This window comes from Gorilla gorilla, chromosome 10 (genome assembly GCF_029281585.2).
Source record: "Gorilla gorilla gorilla isolate KB3781 chromosome 10, NHGRI_mGorGor1-v2.1_pri, whole genome shotgun sequence".
NCBI lineage: Eukaryota > Metazoa > Chordata > Mammalia > Primates > Hominidae > Gorilla > Gorilla gorilla.
In genome coordinates, this window is record NC_073234.2 from 77161159 (window position 1) to 77181578 (window position 20420).

The window sequence follows — 20420 nt, forward strand, 5'->3', positions numbered from 1 at the left end:
GAGAAAGTTTATTAAGGTGAGACCAAAACAAAAGATAACAATAAACCCTCCAGTGAAGTTAACTGAGGTTGAATGCTTACAGGAGGAGGAGAATACCACCACTAAAAACTAGTTTGATTTATGGTGTAAAACATTACTCATAAGAAAGAATTTTTCACCAAATCCTAGGAGGCTGTGCTAGGTATCTGCCCTATCGGATCTATTTCCCTAAGGGAAATGGTAGACTCTCTTGGGAACTGTGGGCTGATCTGAAAACTATAGGGTGCAACCTATATAAAAATTAGACCAAATGAGACGGTGTTGCCTCTAATGCACTCACTTCTCTATGTGATTGGTTCATGCATCAGGCTTCCCTTCCCCAGGTAGGGTGAGGTGGTATTGGAGTGGAAGCAGGGGGCATGTATCATACCCCTCCCAAAGAGAGTGGTGATTTTTTATCTCACTGGGGAGGCACACTAAGAAGGTTTAAAAATGTAAATGCCTTGTCAAGGCTGTAAAACAAAGATATAGTCTCCTTTTATTCCTACACTGTGGCAACAGCTGAAGTGATCACAAAAGTGTGACGGAGAAGCTTAGGATCTTCCTCAATATCTACCTTCAAGGTGGCTTAGAGATAAATGTAGGAATATAGAAATTCAAAAGTATTGCAGTAGTGACCTGATAGCATTAATAAGATAATGAGGTAAACTAGATAACCAATTGGTATTATTATTATTATTATTATCATTATTATTGAGATAGGGTCTAGCTCTATTACCCAGGCTGGAATGCAGTGGGGCAGTCTCAGCTCACAGCTGAACCCACCTCCTGGGCTCAAGCAATCCTCCCACCTGAGCCTCCTCTGTAGCTGGGACTACAGGTATGTGCCACCATGCCTGGCTAATTTTTGTATTTTTTGTAGAGACGGGTTTTGCCATGTTGCCCAGGCTGGTCTCAAACTCCTGTGCTCAAACAATGATCCATCTGCCTTGGCCTCCCAAAATGCTGGGATCACAGGCATGAGCCACTGTGCCTGGCATCAACTTGTTTTACTATATCTGGTCTTCATTTGGAAGTATTATGACATTTATAATGTACAATCTTATGTTAAATGCATTTGTAGTATGTACTAATTATATAGTATTTAAGCATGTAGCCATAAAACTGTTCATCTGAGTTTCAAGGCAGACATCCCTAAGAAGCCTTTTAAGATGAGATCTGAAACAGGATGTAGTTAAGTGAAAAGTTCGAAGAAAGGGAGGAGTTCCATATAGGAAGACATTTGTGTGAAAGTGGATGTGAGATGACCCCCATCATGTTCAGTGACCCCAGAAAAAGCAGCATACTGGAGTCCTGAGGGCAGCAGAGACCCAAGATGCCCAGTGACAAGGTAGAGAGCACCTGCAGCTCGATTGTGAAGCATCCCGTAAACATTTGTAGGATTTGGGCAGAAAGAACCTAAAGTAGTTATTTTAGCTAGGGAATACAATTGTCAGGTTTACATTATGAGACAATGTTTCTGTGGCTTATTTCATCATTCCAAACAGAAGGTGCTAATGGGCTGAATAGAATGGAGGTGGTGGAGATGCCGAGAAGTGGCAGATTAAAAACTTATTAAATTTTGTAGACTCTGCAGCGCAGTGTTATTTATTTGTTAGGTTATTTATTAGTAAGGATAGCATGGTGTGAAGAAAGGAATAAGGGTGCTATCCTGGTTTTCACTTTGCAGGGTGCTTCGTGGTGGCCTTACTGAAATAAGGAATGCTGAAAGTGGCACCCACGTGAATGGGTCCTGTTTTGAGCACACGAATTTTGTATTTTCTGAAAGGCCTGTAATGGAGATGTTGAGTAGATATTTGGATTAAGTGGGCGTTGAGACATGTTATAAGGATACAGGGAGAAATATAGATTTGGAAGGCATTGTCATGGAAGGCGAATTCAAAACAAGGGAGTGGATATGATTATATAGGGAATTAAAAGAGGGCTTACATGCAGACATAGCCCTGAGGAACTTCAGTATTCAAGGTATGGGCTGAGGGGGAAGTGGATTTACAGAGAAGGCTGTAGGAGAGAACCTTGGAACAGGTCCTACTGGAAGAGAACCTGTAAATTGGAGTGTCCTGACATCTCAGAGGAGAGATCCTGTAGGAAAGGAAGTGCCCATGGCCGTTGAAATGCCGTTGAGATGCCAAGCAAGATACGGATTTGAAAGGCCCTCTTGGATTCACTGGTTATTAGAGGCCTAGCTCCACTCTTTCTCCTGGGAAGAATGATGGTGCAGAAACCAGAATGGTGTGGGTGGAGAAGAGAATAAAAATTGAGAAAAATATCCCCAAAAGAAAGCTCCAGACCTATCTGCCTTTGGAGGTAAAGTGATATCCAGGGAAAGATTTTTGTTTTCTTTTAGGTTTTTAAGATGAAATAGACTTCAGGTAATTTGAATGCTGAAGGAAGGAAATGGAGAGGTTAAAGTGTAGGTATTAAAAATGTGTATTATTTTAACCTTAACACATCTGTTAAACCATCATAGAGACGATTTGTCAGTATTCCCTAAGTTTTCCTTTTATTGCTACTCAGAGATCGTGTCCAAGAGAGTTGGGAAAACAGAAGGGGCAAAATGGTACCTGTAATGACGGGGAGGCATGATGTTATTTCATGCTTGATGCAATATCTTAGCAATGTATTACCACAGATGTCATAAGGCCTCAGTAACTATTTGCTAAATGACAGAATAACTGTTTTGTACCTCATGCTATTTCTGATGAAAAGGAAAATAATAGAAAAGGAGAAGAAAGGGGTTTGGAAGTGGGAGTGATTGGGATTCAGGGAAAGAAAACTGGTGGTGAGGAGAAGAAAGGAAATGAGAAATAAGCCCATAACTGGTGTTTTCTAATGAGATCTATGTTTTATGTCTTCGAGATCTTTATATCCTTCATGACATTGCTCTGAGATTCCTCCTTTAGGGAAAGTTTGGCCTATGTAATAAATTCATACACAGAAGTTTTACAATGGGGAATTGTATTTGCATTAAAAATAAGGGTTTTTATATATTTTTGACCTAGGATTAAAAGCCAGTCTAATTTTGATGTAATTCATAATTCTCTCTTTTAGAAAAAAAGGCTATATTTATAATCATCAGAAAATGGCTCCATCTTACTTTCACAGAGATTCTCTTTGTGCTTAGAGTTTGAGGAAATCTATGATATCACTACATTATTCAGAATGGAATCTGGAGGAAAACAAAACCCTGTTTTACACACAAGTGTATTTGAATATGTGTCACAAATGCTACTATCATGTATTTATGGTTATTCTTCATTTCTTATATGCTGAATGACTAAATTATAATAAAGGCTGAATAACCCCTTTTAGGTTTAGAAAGGATAGTGGCTATCTTTGAGAAATATTTTATTCCAATTAGTCCATTAGTCTCCAATGGAGACCAGTGGTGAATGTAGCTTACTGGACTCTAATTCTTCTTCTTTTCAAAGTAAAAGATTCTTGATCAACTTTGTATCATACTGTAGTCCTGGGGATCCATCCAAAATCCTTTTCTTTTTCTTTTTTTCTGTTTTTTTTGTCCCATTCCTCAAGTGATTTATACAAGAACATTTGCATAATGGAAGGTAATTTTAATGTATGCTAATTTCCATGAGGCCTGCACTTTCAGATTGTTCTTTTTGCTGGAGGAATGACTGAAGTGTCCCAAGCATTTGACTTTTCACCCTCTTGTGTGAACTTCTCCGTGAATGGTTTTGTTAGGAAAAACCACGCTCCAAATGTTCTGTGGCCATTAGAAGAGACCTGTTGTATGCATAGCGTCATTCTGCTTTCCAAGTAATTTCTATGCAGATGGTACACAGCAAAATTTTTCTGCCTTACATTAAAATCTGCATCAACCAATAAGAACGATTTGCTCCTGAGCAGACACAAATGAAGGATTATTGTGTGGGAGGAGAAGTACAAGTACAAAGTGGATCAGGACAGCAGGTGGGACCAAAGGAGGATACAGGTCCTTTTAAAATTCTTAATTAAAAAAAGAAAAATAGCATATTGTATTTAATAGGAGCCTATTACTAGTCTAGATTTCTTTCCAAAATGAAGCTCCACAGAAGTATTTTAACCAGCCATGCAATTGCATTTTAAGAATTGACTTAACTATCAACTTTTTAGCACAAGGTGAGACTCTTGCATTTAGCATGCAACTTCTGGAAGAATGTAGTGAGAGTGAGTGAGATTGGGATCGCCTACCAAGCTGGGAGTGCCAGCTGCTCAACCCTGGTCCTCAATACAGGGAGGATGTTTGAGGAAAAACTTCATATCCTATATGTCAGTGATGATATGCAGTTTGTTTTGGTACACACAATTGTAACTGTTTCTCTGTTTTGGAATATGCCTGATGGTATTTATGCCAAAATGATTTATAGTCGACTCCTGGTTGAATCTGAAAGTTGGGACAAGGAATAAGAAGAAAGGTGTATATCTTATTGTAATTTATATTGCTTTTGAGATATGCTCTATAACTTACTGCAGCATATGCAACTTCTCTGTAATGTTCTTAGATAAATTATCCAATTATTCACATTTCAACTACATGATGGTTGGGTAATGAAAAATGGCCTGTAAGTAAGCTTTAATGAAGGGGAAGGGTTTGGGGAAGGCACAAGAGGAAGTTGCTTTTCTATAAAAATGTTCCTGTAAATAACTTAGAGAAGGACTTTTTATGTTGCTAGTTAGTGTGTATATTCAATGTAATTCAGGGAATTTAAAAAAGAAGAAAATGATTTTCTAACTGTAACTATCTATCTCTGAGATATAATGGCACATTGTGTAGTATTAGCTGCTATTTTGAATTAGTTACCTCTATCCTTTTTTTATTATTAGCATTGGTGGATAGAATCTTTTCTATCCAAGTACTTCTTTTCAACAAAGAGACAAAAGAACATCCCCTCAGATGCTAGTGAATAGGAAGAAATGGGCACTGAGGAAGTTCCTCTGAAGATCATGCATGTATCAGAGGAGCTGTCCATATACCTGGGTAAGGGCACATGAGGTGCACAGACTGTGGAAGACCTGCCATGACTGTTCTGCTCTCCTTCAGAAATGATTTTAACTAAAACTTGCCAGTGAAATCTGGTTTGGCTTTTGTTGGGGAGCTTTATGTTTAACCTCGACCTTGGTTGACATTGAACTTGCCTCTAATGGCTTCACAGCAGCCCAAGAGCAGTTTCTCAGCTCCTTAAGTAAACATCACATTACTTCAAGTTAACATCACATTGTGTCCTTCAAACATTTTTTTCTGTAGTTATGTTCTGCTGACCTCTAATTCACTTATAGAAATTGCTTTTAAAAAACTTCTGTTTTCATATTTTCCAGGAAAGAAATGGAAACAAAACAAAGACACAATAGTTTATCTCACTGAGCTATTCCAGAGGCTATTATAACTTATAATATAATATAAATTAAATATTCAATAGAGCTACAACTATTTTTTAAATAGGTTCACATCTTCTTTGTCCAACTCTGGTGTATTTACAGGATATAGATTAAACATTCTGATCTTCTAGTTTACTTCTGTCTTCTTGACAAAATGTCAAAAACAAGTGTAATGCGCCACTAAATAATTACTATGCTTGGGGTGATAGCATGTTTTAATCTGTGATGGCAGTTTGTCTTGAATCCTAACCCTCCCCTTCTTAAAAACATGCTCATAATAAGCAGATGCTATTGTCCTTTGGCTTTCTAGAAAGTCAACAAGCCAAATTCCTTGGTCGTTCCAGAAAACTTTTGTCATGATCTTTGCTCTCAACTGGTCCACTTTTGCTTTGACTGGATCTCTTCCCCGTCTTGGCAGCCATTACTTTTATTGTGCTTTGTCCTCAGGATCATACTGATAAGGTCACGTTTCATCTCCTGTTACAATTCTTCAAAGAAATGCTTCGGGATCGTAACATCATCTGTTTAAAATTTCCATTGAAAGTTCTGCTCTTGTCTGCAGTTGATCTGGGTGCAAGAATTTTTGCTCCCATTGAGTGGAAAGCTTGCTCAACTTTAATTTTTCAATCAGAATTCTGTAAGCTGAATCAATTGAAATGTTTGTGGTTTTGTTTCTGTTGTTAATCATCAGCCCCCTTCAGTTAGGGCATGAACAAGATGAATTTTTTCCTTGCATTGATGTGTGATGGTCTGCCACTACCAGATTTATCTTCAATACAATATCATCTCATCCCTTCTTTTTTTTTTTTTTTTTTTGAGATAGAGTCTCACTCTGTCACCCAGGCTAGAGTGCAGTGGCACGATCTCGGCTCACTGCAACCTCTGCCTCCCAGGTTCAAGCGATTCTCCTGCCTCAGCCTCCCAAGCATCTTGGACTACAGGCGCCTACCACCGCGCCTGGCTAATTTTTTATTTTTAGTAGAGATGGGGTTTCACCATCTTGGCCAGGCTGGTCTCAAACTCCTGACCTTGTGATCCACCTACCTCAGCCTCTCAAAGTGCTGGGATTACAGGCGTGAGCCACCGCGCCCAGCCCATCGCATCCCTTCTCAAAAAAAAAAAAAAAAAAAAGTTAGCCATTTGTAAACTGCTGATTTCTTTGGGTCATTGTCCCCATAAACTTCTGTAAAGCATCAGTGATTTCACCATTGTTCCACCCATGCTTCATCATAAATTTGATATTTGTTCCTGTTCGGTTTCAGCAAAATTCATTTGCTCTCGTAGGGGCTCTTTTCAAGCTGACGTCTTATCCTTCTTAGTGGCTTGAACTAGATTCTGTTCAGACATGTGATAACAAATTAGCATGAGTTTGTTTTGGTACAAAAAATTTTAAAATCCCTGCATAGGTTTTAGTAATGCACATTTTCCATGAACTTTTGGAAGAATGCTCATATTCATGGATCTGTATTTATTATCAATAGTCATCGTAAATATTTCTGTAACCTGGAGCCATTTTCTCTAAGTTCTTGATAACTTGTTATAAAATAATAATGTTACAACATAGAATGTCTGTTTTGTAAGCATTTAAACCCCAGAGTGAGAAAGGTAATGCAATGAGTGAATTGGGTTTAGTGTAGGAACTCAGTGATCCCAAAATGTGCCTAGTTGGTGCTGTTTTTCTCTGGTGCCAGACCCCACGGAAGGGATAATGAGGGAGTAAGGACCATGGGAATCTGGAGATCACCTGCATCAACCACAAGGACTGTAAATTTTTCTCATTTATTGAGTTTATTGTTACTCAGTCTTATTTTTTTTTCCAAGAAAAGTCAGAAGTCTGACTGTTGAATGTCTCAGTCTTTCAATGTTTATCCAAAAAAGGTGGATAAATCAATCAAGACTAAACAAAACACAACCATGAGTCAGATCAGGTCCTTGGATCATCCATTTCAATTCTCTGCCATAAGAAAAAGTTACAGATATAGTGTATTGTCATTGCTCTCAAACATATTATATGTTGATTTAGCCATAAGATCACAGATAGATTGGTACACATGATATTGACTGGGATGTCAAAGGAATATTGAATGCTTTATTTTTGAAGTCTGTGTCATAGTTTGTAACAATCTCCTCCATTTCTTTCCAAATAAAATCATTTTGCATTCTGTTGTTTAGGCGATGGGAGAGCTCATTAGTTCTGAAAGAATAGTTCGAAATGTATGTTCTAGATACCAAAAGCACTTTTACTCTCTGGGTTTTCATCACTTACAGTATTGAACAAGATGGCCAGTGTAAAGTGGCTAACATTTAGTAAATGCTGAAGGAAAATTTACTGAATTAAAAATAATAGGCTTTTTAAACAAAATGTGTACTGTAGTGAGGATATGGAGAAACTGGAACTCTAATAATACACAGCTGGTGAGAATGTGAATTGGCATAACCACTCAGGAAACCGTTCAGCAGTATCTACTAAAGTTGAACATATGAATGTATATCTGTGACTCCAATTCCACTTCTGAGTGTATATCCAACAGAAATACATACATATGCTCACCGAAAGATACGTACTAGAATGTTCAGAGTATCACTGTTCATAGTAGCCCAAAACAAGAAGCTATCCAAATGCCCAACAAATACAGAATGCATAAATAGTGGTTTATTCTTAAAATGGAAAACTATACAGCAATAAAAATGTGTGATTGCACACAACTGCACACAACTATATATGAATTTAACAACCATAGCAATGAGTGCATGAGCCAAACACAAAATACTATATACTGTATAACTTCCCATTTACAAAGTACAATAATTGGCAAAGCTCGTCTTTGCTATTTATAAATTAAGGATAGTTGTTACCCTGGAAAGGAATAAAAGAAGAGAGGCTTTTGGGGTGCTGGTAATGCTTTATTTCTTGATCTGACTGCAGGATTTCACAGATGTATTGGTTACAGATCTTGAGCTGTGCATACATTGACCTGTATCCTTTTTTCTGTGTAAATTATTCTTTAATAATACATTAAAATGAAAAACTAATAGGTTTGTAAAATTCAATGGAATAATTACTCATAATTAAAGGAAATTTATTTTTAATATTCTCTAATATCTTATTACCTATTTTAGTATAAAATTAGGGTAAATTGAGTGGCATGGATTGTTAAATAGAGGTACTCCATAAATTATGGCTTTACATAATTACGTTTAAGGTATGATTCTTGCCAAGTTCAGAGATATTTTTAAGAATCTGCATTCATTTTACAAAATGTGAAAAGTAAAATGTAGCCTCAAGTGTAAATCAGCCAGTCATATGTGAGGCATGCCTAACATAATGCCTCTTATTTTTAAATGATTTCTCCCAATGTTGATGGTGAGAATAGTGCTAATGATACAAAAAGTTTTTTATAAAATGGGAAAATTCTACTCAATGTTTTGTTCACTCTGAAGATTAAGGAATTTTAGATTCTTTATACAAAGCATTAATCATCCAGAGGAAGTTTCCCCAAACTATACTCACTGTCCTAATAGTTCCTGAGAGAATATTCCCTTCAGACAACCTAATGCTTGTTTAGTGTCTGATGCTAATAAGAAAATACCAACTTAAATTTGAATCATAAAGTCAGAATTTTTATAATTGTATGTGACCAAATATTAAAAAAATTATTCCTCATTTTTTACATGAGGAAACAGACCCATAATAGTTAAGGGATACTTCTAAAGATATATCATTAATACATTTTATGACTGAGACCAAAACTCTCAAAGATTTTTCAGTGCTTGTCTTTCCAGTCTGTAGAGAATTTTCACTTGCGTAATCTCAGTTACTGCTGGTATTAATAGAACACATTTGTGTAATTTAAAGTTGTTCTCATATTATCTGCCAAATGCCTGTTTACAGTAACTTTATTTTGGTATTGGTATATCCTCCTGTTATGTTATTCTTCTTGACACAGTAAATGCCTTGATTAAAGAATAATGTAGGTCAATTAGATTCTATTTTACTTGAAGCTTTTTTAAGTTTGACCAAGACTGTGATGTCTGCTTTCATCTACAGATGAATTTTCCTGCTTACAATTGAATAATTACAATTACTGATGAATAGAGATTTCCTAGGCTTTTTTTTTTAAAGATGTATGATCATGTCAAGTAATCTCATCTATTGTTTTGATGTTATCAAGATGTTTAATGACCTTTAGTAGTTTCTTGTCTATGATTGTGTCATTGAGAACTGTCTGTGTCAATGAATTCAAGGCAAATAAGGCCCTAAGAATTTTGCATTTCTATTTTATTCCTTTAATTAATTTATTTTTAATTGACAAATAATAATTGTGTATACTTATGGGGTACAGTGTGATGTTTCAATGTATGTATACATAGTAGATAGTACAAATACTTAAGCTAATTAACATATGCATCACCTCACCGACTTACCATGTTTTTGTGGTGAGGATGTTAATGATCTATTCTTTTAGCAATTTGGAAATATACAGTGATAACTAACTGGTCACCATGCAGTGCAAAAGATCACTAAAAGTTATTCCCCCAGTATAATTAAAACCTTGTAACTTTTGATCAACATCTCCGTCTTCCTCATCCCTTCCCACCCCCCAGCCTCTAGTAACCACTTTTCTACTCTCTGTTTCTATGAGATGGATTTTTTTTTCTTTTTTTTCTTTTTTTTTTTTTTTTTGAATGAGAGTCTCGCTCTGTTCCCCAGGCTGGAATGCGGTGGCACCATCTGGGCTTACTGCAACCTCTGCCTCCCAGGTTCAAGCAATTCTCCTGCCTTGGTCTCCGAGTATCTGGGATTACAGGTGCCCGCCATCACGCCCAGCTAATTTTTGTATTTTTAGTAGAGATAGGGTTTCACTATGTTGGCCAGGCTGGTCTTGAATCCCTCGCCTCAAGTGCTCCGCCCACCTCGGCCTCCCAAAGGAGATTGACTTTTTTAGGTTCCACATGTAAGTGAGATCATAGAGTATTTGTTTTTCTGTGCTCGTCTTATTTCACTTAGCATAATATCCTCCAGTTCCATTCATGTGGTCGTGAATGACAGAATTTCCTTCTATTCTAACACTGGATAGTATGCTACTGTGTATAATCCCATATTTTCTTTATCCATTGACTTGCTGATGAACACTTAGGTTGCTTTCATATGTTGGCTTCTGTGAAGAGTGCTGAAATGCACATGGGAGGGCAGACATTCCTTCGACATAGTGATTTCAATTCCTTTACATGCATATATATCCAGAAGTGGGATTGCTAGATCATATAGTAAATCTATTTTTAGTTTTTTGAGGAGCCTCCATACTGTTCTCCAAAATTGCTGTAATAATTTATATTCCCACCAACAGTGTACAAGGGTTCCCTTTTCCCCAATTCCTCACCAACACTTACCATTTGTATTATAGATAGCAGCCCTTCTAACAGGTGTGAGGTGATAGCTCAACATGGTTTTAATTTACATTTCCCTGATGATTAGTAATGTTGAGCATTTTTAAACATGTCTATTGGCCATTCATATCTCTTTTTTTGAGAAATGTCTGTTCAGATCCTTTGACCATTTTTTAATTGGGATATTTGTTTTCTTGTTGTTGAGTTATTTGAATTCCCTCTATATTTTGGATATTAGTCTTTTATCTGATGTATGGTTTGCAAATATTTTCTCTCAACTCGTGGGCAGTCTCTCCATTCTTTTGTTTTCTTTTCTGTGCAGATTTTTTTTTTCATTTTTAGATAATTGGATAAAGTTTTAGAAATATAGGGCCCAACATTTCACATTATATTACTACATACATACACATAAATATGTATACACGTGTGTATTGCATTATAGATGGCAGTTAAAATTTTCAAGTATTTTAAATACTGTCATCTAAATAATACATGCACATGATTTGAAAAATTAAACAATACAGAGCAGCAGTACCTTACTGCATCCATAAGTCCTATGGCATTTCTCAAACACAAGCATTTACATTTCTTATAATGATTTCTTCTCCATACTTCTAAATCAGGAATGCATGAATAAAATTCAGAAGGTCTGTGTGCTTAGGGAAAAAAAGAGTTACATCTTTATTTTCATTAATCTGTAAATTGAAAGCTAGCATAGGCAACAATCCACAATAACATCAGCAGTACTGTGACTTTGTCAGTGATAGAATTCTGAAAGAATTACTGAGACTACTCTGGGAACGTTATGGAAAAAAAGAATTTAGAAATATTTGCATATAACATTAAGTTTTTACAAAAATCTGCCTTGAGATATTATTTTTTCTCATCTCTACTTCCAAATTAGTTCTTATCATTTAATGCATTAATAAGATTATTGCTATATCAATTGCTACATTTGTTTAATATTTTTGTGTTTTAGTATAATTGATTTCCTTTGTAATCTTATGTATTTTGTTTTATGCACTTAAAATATTATTTTGAGAATAGTTTCAAAGCCTTCACCAGACTGCCAATAGTGTTTATGCCAAATAAATGTTAACAATCTCTATTGTTAGTACTGTGTGTATACCACAGTTCTTTGACTGATGAAATTTAGGTATTTAAGGCATCTTCTGCTATGAAAGAAGAGGATTGAGCTCAGTTGTAACATTTTATCAGCTCTTTTCCCCCCATCTTTTGATAGTTATATTACTTTGCTTCTCAATCAATTATCTTTTAAATTTAGGGATCTATGTATATACCTTAATTAATATTGCTATTAATTGTGTCTCTTCATGTTATATTTTCCTACAGGAAGATATTAGCATCCCTATCCTTTTCTTTGGCTTTTGCTTCCACCCTCCTATTTTCCAGTTTCTGTCATCATTACTTTTATATTAACAATCTCAAAAACAATAACATATGCATTCTGTTCTAAAAAACATAATGATGTTCTGAAAACACAATTATTTATATGTTGATTTTCATTGGTGAAGATCTTAAACACTATTTGCATTGTTATGACTATGCAAGTTTTCACTGTAGTGTGTATATAACCTTTTTGAGCAGTTCTTTGTTTTTCATGATGAAGTTTGTAATTACTTTCTTTTCCTATTATTTTATTTTTTGGCAATCTTTGCCTTTATCAAATCTTCAATTTTTGTCACACTTTCTGGCTTCTCACTTATTCTAGTAAATATACTTCCCTCCCCCAACAGGGAGGGCTGTTGTTTTCCCTCCTTGGGGTCTCCCATTTCTGGAGTCTCCTTTGGATTGCAGTATTCTGGTTGTTTTTAAGGTTGCTATAGAGCTTATCGGGGTACATCTTCATGTAACTTACCAAGAAACTTTGCAAGGAACAAAAATTTCGGAGATTTTATGTGTCAAAATGATTTCATTCTGCTCTAACACTGATTTCTATAATTTAGTGGAATATAGAGTTCCAAGTTGATAACCATTTCAGGTTTTCGAAATTTCACAAAGTTACATCAAGACTAGTTGTTTCTCTAATCGATATTTTGTTTCGTTTTTGTTCTTGTTTATGTTTTGAACAGCAAGACTCTACCTCTAATCTGTGGGTTGTTTTAAGAATGTTAATGTCTTATGTATTGAGTTCTTCTACTTTACTTTCTGCACTTTGTTTTATCTTTTCTCTTTTTTGTATTAAACATTTTATATTGATTCTTTATAGCTTTTCTCTTATACATTCCGTCTTCGTTCAATTAAATCTTCAAGCCTATCTTTGAAATTTATAAAACTTATCACATCTATTTTCAATTTTTAAGTATACTTTTTTGATACTTCATTTTCATAGAATATTATTTTACTTTATTTATTTAGTTAGAGACAGGGTCTCACTCTGTCACTCAGGCTGGAATGCAGTGGCCTAGTCATAGCTTACTGCAGTCTTGAACTCCAGGGCTCAAGGGATCCCTGCACCCCAGCCTCCCAAGTAGCTAGGACTATAGGCATGCACCACTATGCCCAGCCCAGTTAAATATTTTGTTTAGAGTCTGGCTGCATTGCCCAGGCTGGTCTTGAACTGGCTTCAAAAGACCCTTGATTCTCCCACCATGGCCTGCCAAAGTTCTGGGATCACAGGCATGAACCCCTATGCCCATGCCTAGCCAGAATACTATTTTATAAATTCAATATTTCTTTCAAGTCTGTTAATTTTTTTTTTTTTTTTTTTTTTTGTGACGGGGTCTTGCCCTGTCACCAGGCTGGAGTGCAGTGGTGCAATGTTAGCTCACTGCAACCTCCACCTCCCAGACTCAAGCAATCCTCCCACCTCAGCCTTCCAACAAGCTGGGATTACAGGCACACACCACCACGCTCAGCTAATTTTTGTATTTTTTGAAGAGATGGGGTTTCACCATGTTGTCCAGGCTGGTCTGAAACTCCTGAGCTCAATCCATCTGCTCACTTCAGCCTCCAGAAGTGCTGCAATTTCAGACATGAACCACTGTTCTCGTCTTTTATGTCTTTGAATATTTTAATGTAAGATTTTTTAAAAAAAATTTTCTTCCCTGCATTCTGCTTCTCCCAGGACTTTTTTTTGAAAATTTTGTCTCTCCTTTTCATATTGTAATCTTTCCACAAATGTTTGGTGGTTCTTGATTGCCTATATAAACTTGCAGACTCTGATGTCTACATATCTTGACAGAGCTTATCAATGGGCAGACTTCACTTAGGAAGATGGGTCAGATGCTAGCCATAATTCTAAATTCTCCTCAGTCCTTCAAAATAGAGAGGTCTTTTATTGGAGGACTGCCAATTTCATTAACAAAACTCTCACATTTTTTGTGAGGGAGTTTGCTGCATTACTGAATTCCAGGCAACATGCATGCGGTGGTAAAGTGAGTGGGAGGGGATTTGATTCTATTAACTGCCAAGCTTTCCCTCTAGGATTTCCTTTGTGGCCTCCATTAGCTAACATTTCTAAGTCTGGAACCTTCTTTAAGTATAACAGATAACAGGGCACCCAGTTGCTTTTTCCGTTTTAGCTGCTTCTTGGCTCTTCCAGGTTGCGGTTTTCTAGATTTTGCTTTGTCATTCTTTCTCTTGCCCCTTTCATTGTCCAGAAATCTGTTGAAAAATTATATCCACTGATAATTACATCCCATACTCTTCATTTTTTAAACTTTTTATCTTTATTATTTATTATTGTAGTATGGTGTCTCTGAAAGATTGGAGAAGAATGTTTATAATCTTAAACCAGAAGCCTTGGGTATCACAGCATAATAATTAAGGTTTTATATTGTTTATGATTATTTGAGCCAAAGGCCTTTCTACCATTTATCAAAACAAAGTATTTTTGTAAACTTCAGTATACATTAATTTTTTTCAGAAATGCAACACAAATATGAAAACAAATAAACATTATACTTCATTTTTTCCTGAACTTTACCAAGGGTTGTTCACCATTTCAAAATAACATTTACCTCTTGAGTTACCAGACAACAACCTAGTTGTATCAATCTGCACTTTTAGCTCTGTTGTTGTTTTTTTTTTGTTTTTTTTTTTATGATTCTACATATATTTGCAAGTATCTGAGTTGATCATTTCTCTTCCAGGGTAGACATGCTGAGCATTTACATATTCAAATAAATGTATAATTTTATTATATATTAATTCCTCTTAATTTCCTACTTTATATTACAGGTAGGACATTGTATTGATTTTGTCTAAATAAGCACTTGAACAGTTTACATAATTTTGAACTTTCAGAATAGTAAAGGGATGATAAAAACTGTTATTTAAAAATGAGCGCTTTGGTCTGATATGGTTGGGAACCAGTGTAAGAGGAAATATTTTATGGCTTTCAGTCTTTATAAGGAAAATAAGAATAAACTTCCACATATTGAAAAAAAATGGAACCCTAAAGAAAGTTCTTTCCATTGATGCTTTCTAAAAGCAATGATTAGGAAACAAGTACCTTAGGGCAGTCATGGTGGCTTATGCCTAGAACCCCAGCACTTTGGGAGGCCAAGGTGGGTAGGCAGATTGCTTGAGCCCAGGAGTTCGAGACCAGCCTGGGCAACATGGTGAAACCCCTTCTCTCAAAAAGAAAAAGAAAAAGAAAATTAACTGGGCAGTTGCACATGCCTGTAGTCCCAGCTACTCAGGAGGCTAAAGTGGGATGATCGTTTGAGCTCAGAAAGTCAAGTCTGCAGTGAGCCGTGATTGTGCCACTGCATTCTAGCCTGGACAACAGAGCGAGATCCTGCCTCAAAAAAAAAAAAAAAAAAAAAAGGAACCTTGAAGTTGTTCTGCATCCCTGCAGTCACATTCCATCTACCTGTTCTCTACTTGATGCTCTCCAATAGGGGTCAACAGACCTTTTCTGTAAAGGGCCAGAGAGTAAACATTTTAGGTTTTGAGGGCTAGACCATTTCTGTTGGAACCACTTTAACTTTGGCATTTACAGCATGAATATAGCTATACATAATACTTAAATGAATAACCATGGCTATGTTTCCATAAAACTTTTTTGAGAGGAATAGATCACAGGCTGGGTTTGGCATATGGGCTATAGTTTGCCAAACCCTGGTCTTTGAGATTATCAAACTTCCCAGTTTCACTGGGCGGCTCTTGATAATGATGTTTTTATCCATTCCAATAGCAAAACCATTTAAACGTCTTAAAATTTTTTCATGCACTTTGGTAGCGAAGCCATAGTATACATGACTTTAGAGGTATTAACATTTTGCTAATGGTTCCTTGTTCTTTATTTGGCTGTTTGTCATGACAGTGGATAAGCTTGGTTACTTTGTTCATAGAAAAAACACCACTGTTATTCCGTCACCATTCTTGGTGATGGTAAGATCCTTTACAAAAACTGGATGGAATAGAGATTCTTTCATTAAGACAGAATGTAGAGAAGGCAGAAAATATCTATAATAAATTAACCTAAAATAATTAAAGGTCAAGGAAAAATAATTTATGAGTAATGATTATAGTTGTGAATAGTAAAGGAAACGGAAAGTTTTTGAGGGCCTCCTGAGTCATCACATATTTGAAGAATTGCCATGAAGAATTCTAAGGTTTAATGGTAGTATTTTTTTCAGCTTTGATAATTTGACGAAAAATCTTTTTTTAAATAAAAGATTAGTGATTCATACATAAGGAACATCATGGTTTTAAGAATCAGTAGAGATTGAAGTCAGCCTACAATGTGAATTACTGGCATTTCTGACTTTAAAATATATGGATTTGAGAAACATAGATTTTGAGCTAAACTAGATAACATATTTATTTCTTAATGATATGCACAAATTTGTTAGGTATTGAGATAACCGATACAGTATTACCTTTCATTTCAGTTTTTAATGATACTAAAGCATGCCTTTTTGGTAATTGTTTTAGTCAGACTTGGTAAGCACAAGATCTGACAGTGTTGACTAGTCTGATACTCACAGGATGCATTGTATAAATTCTTCATTCCTTGAAGCATGAGTACAGATGATGACTGTCAACTTTGCCCTTTGACAGGTGTTAGGTAATGTGAAAGATATTCCCTGAAGCCTTTTCCAGATTTTTCTTGGTGATTCAAGTTTAGAAATGTGGTTTGCTTAGAGCAGTGTTTTCAATGGGGGGTGATTTTTACCTCCCGTGGGACATTTGGCAATGTCTGGAGACATTTTTGCTTTTCCCAGTTGGGGGATGCTATTGGCATCTAGTGTGTAGAGAGGCCAGAGATGCTGCTATACCCCCTACAATGCATATCACAGTCTCCCACAGTAAAGACATGTTGGACCCAAAGTATTAATGCCAAGGTCGAGAAAGCCTGGTTTAGCGTAAAATTTGAGAACGAAGTCATCAGGATTCTTTAAATCCATACCTTCTTTTTTTTTTTTTTTTTTTTGAAGTGGAGTCTCGCGCTGTCGCCCAGGCTGGAGTACAGTGGCGCGATCTCAACTCACTGCAAGCTCCGCCTCCTGGGTTCACGCCATTCTTCCGCCTCAGCCTCCCGAGTAGCTGGGCCTACAGGCGCCTGCCATCATGCCCAGCTAATTTTATTTTATTTTATTTTTATTTTTAGTAGAGACGGGGTTTCACCACGTTAGCCAGAATGGTCTCAATCTCCTGACCTCGTGATCCGTCCGCCTCGGCCTCCCAAAGTACTGGGATTACAGGGGTGAGCCACCATGCCTGGCCTAAATCCATACCTTCTTAATTAGGAAAATAATGTTCATCAATGAGGCACTTCTAATACATTCCTTACAGAGATATTTAAAAGTGCAGAATTTCCCTGTATATCTGGATCATAATGAAATCAGTGATTGTCATTGTCTCTTCCCAGATCAGTCATCCATTTGTTTAGCAAACTTTTAGCAAGCACTTGATGTGGGACTTATGTTGACTGTACATAATTGAATAAGAGATGGTCATCATCTAGATTAATGAATGGTAGGTAGATGGTAAAGATGACTGCATTGTTTTTCTCTATGATTTTGTAATGTTCTCTTACATGATAGCAACTCATTAGGTTTCTTTAGAGCGAGGGTAGGTTTTTCATGAAGTTTTGAAAGCTTTATTGGTGTTGGCAAGAGAATGGTGCAAGATAGTTGATTTATAGAATGTTTAGTTCTATTTTCTTGCTTAAACAATCCATAGACCAAAACTGTTGAACGACCACTGGTAAGTGGTAGCCTTTTATAGGCAAAGGGATGCAGTAAAGGACTTTTGTAAGTTGTTTTTTAAAGTGTGAACATCATTACTATGATCTGAATGTGTCCTCCAAAATTCATGTTGAAACCTCATCATTATTCTAACAATGTGTCATCAGAAAAAATTTTAATGAAATTAGCATTAAAGTAAATTTAATGGCTATGGCATATTTGAATTTGTGGACGTATGTTTTGCAAAGACTCTGCTTCTGTCTTTATTTTTTGGAAACTAGGACATGGACTGTAGGCTTAGTTTCCAAATGTGGACTTTAAAATAATAGCTTTTTAAAATAAATGAAAATATTTTCAACATCTGATATTTTAAAAATATTTTACCACTAGTTCTGTTGAAATGATTTTCATTGTTGTTGTTTAAAACTAATTTTCTTCTTTGTGCTATTAAGTGGGAAAGTAAAACACCTATAAAGAGATCAATCTATTTTTACTGTGTAATGATCCCCCTAGTGGATATGAGATGCAGCTAGCTTCGATATTTGCATAAAGAAGCAGGTGATGGTGGGTGAGACTTTGTTACTTGTTTCTCACTTTCAGAAGTGTTGTACAAGATCAAAACTGTCTTTACTATTTTTAATAAAGGAACTCCAAGTGGTTAAATTACCTTTTTAGGAAGTCTTAATGAGGCAGAAAGTGGTAGAAGTGCATAATTCTTTAAACTTAGATAAAGATAAATATCTTAAACAAAAGTTGGTGCAACGCTTTTGTAGTTTTTCAAAACACTATTTAAAGAAAAGCATTTTTACCAATTATTTTGTGGTTTTCTCACTTAAATTGGCTAACAGTTCAAAAGTAGTCTATGTAACCTGATGCTAGTATATATCTGATCTCCAGTTAGATTTGTTAAAGCAAGAATAACAAGTGAAAGAAATTGATGACATGAAAATTGATTACTCTTTAAAGACATACTCTCAAAATAAGACATATAAGGTATCTATTTATAGTACCTAGATAATAAACTTTAGAAATAAAGATTCATTTGGATTTTGTAAAATGTTGTTAAAACATTAGGTCTGCAGGTTTCAAATATGGTATTATTCAGAACATTGGAAAGAAGAGAAGCAGAATAAATACCTGTGATGTGGCAAAAACTTCAAATATTGCTAGCTACAAAGAGCTAGAAACCATCTTTAAGTAAAAATCATATTAATGATGACTGTATAATGAACCCAATATCAGTAGAACATATTGCCTAAGCAAACAGTGTTATTACTTTCACTTCATTGTACAATAACTTGATGGTTCATGGAACTGGTTCTGTTCTGAGAAAGGTATCATTTGAATAGGAAAACAGCCTGTTTCTTCATAAAGGACTTAAACACTGGTAGAGGAGAGAACTCTGTTAATAAAATGCATTTTGCATATACAGTATGTCAGAGTCATGTTGGAGATTTTTTCTGATATTATGAAAGGCCAGGTAAAATATAGAACAAATGTCTATTCCACTTGTAAAGATAGGATTTCTTAATTTGTTAATAGGCTATAATTAATGTCATTTTAAACTTTTTCCTATTCTGTGTACTTATAAAGATACTTATAGAACAAACAATTAGAGAGTTAACTTGACAGAAGTCAACAATGTAGTGTGTGATAGACTAATCAATGATAAATCACATCATTCAGAAAAGAGAAGTTCTGTAAGTCTTGCTTAATTTATTGAAAATAAAACTACATTTTTCAGTGATGAAATTTCTTGATGACAGTAATGATGATGCATGAATTAAATGAGGAGATAGGAAATAGGAATAAAAAAGGATGGAAAAACTATAATTAACAGAAAACATCCACAAACAATAATTTATGTAAGTGAAATAGATTTCTGCAGAATAAAAATGGGACAAAGTGAATAATGGAAATTATTCGACAATTAGGGTGGATATAGCTTGGATCACTGAAACGGTGAAAGGCAAAAGATAATGTAATGCAACTTACACAGAGAAACAATGGAAATCTGTTCAAAAGCTCTTTTAAAAGACTTCCCCTTCACAAATATGTTGTCCTATTCTGCCTTTTCATTAGCAAGTTCTCTTTAATATTTCCAATTTACAAGATGCCTAAGAAAATTAACACCTGACTTGATTTTAAAACTTTATTTGAAGCTCTGCCACACATATTTGCAGCCTATACACTGTATGAATTTACTTAACCATTCACTCGGCTTTGCTTTTGAGTGGTCTGCTGGTCAAAATTGCCTGATATTTAAATATTACCATAGTGATGAGTAGTGGACACTGTCATCTTTCTCATTTTAATTAAGGAACAGATGCAGGTAAAGCTGATCTCTCAGTGACCCTCTTTAAGCCGGCATCAACACATTGATTGTTTTCAATTCTTTTCTCTCCCCTGTAATCTTAGCTTTGTCCTTTCGTCATATCAAGGTCTTCATCCTCT

At 35.7% G+C, this 20420-nt stretch overlaps 1 protein-coding gene across 4 annotated transcripts in view; it reads left to right on the forward strand.

The window, feature by feature from the left end:
- SOX5 (SRY-box transcription factor 5) overlaps positions 1-20420 on the forward strand; it is a 1026842-nt gene that overhangs the window by 435196 nt on the left and 571226 nt on the right. The window lies entirely within an intron of this gene.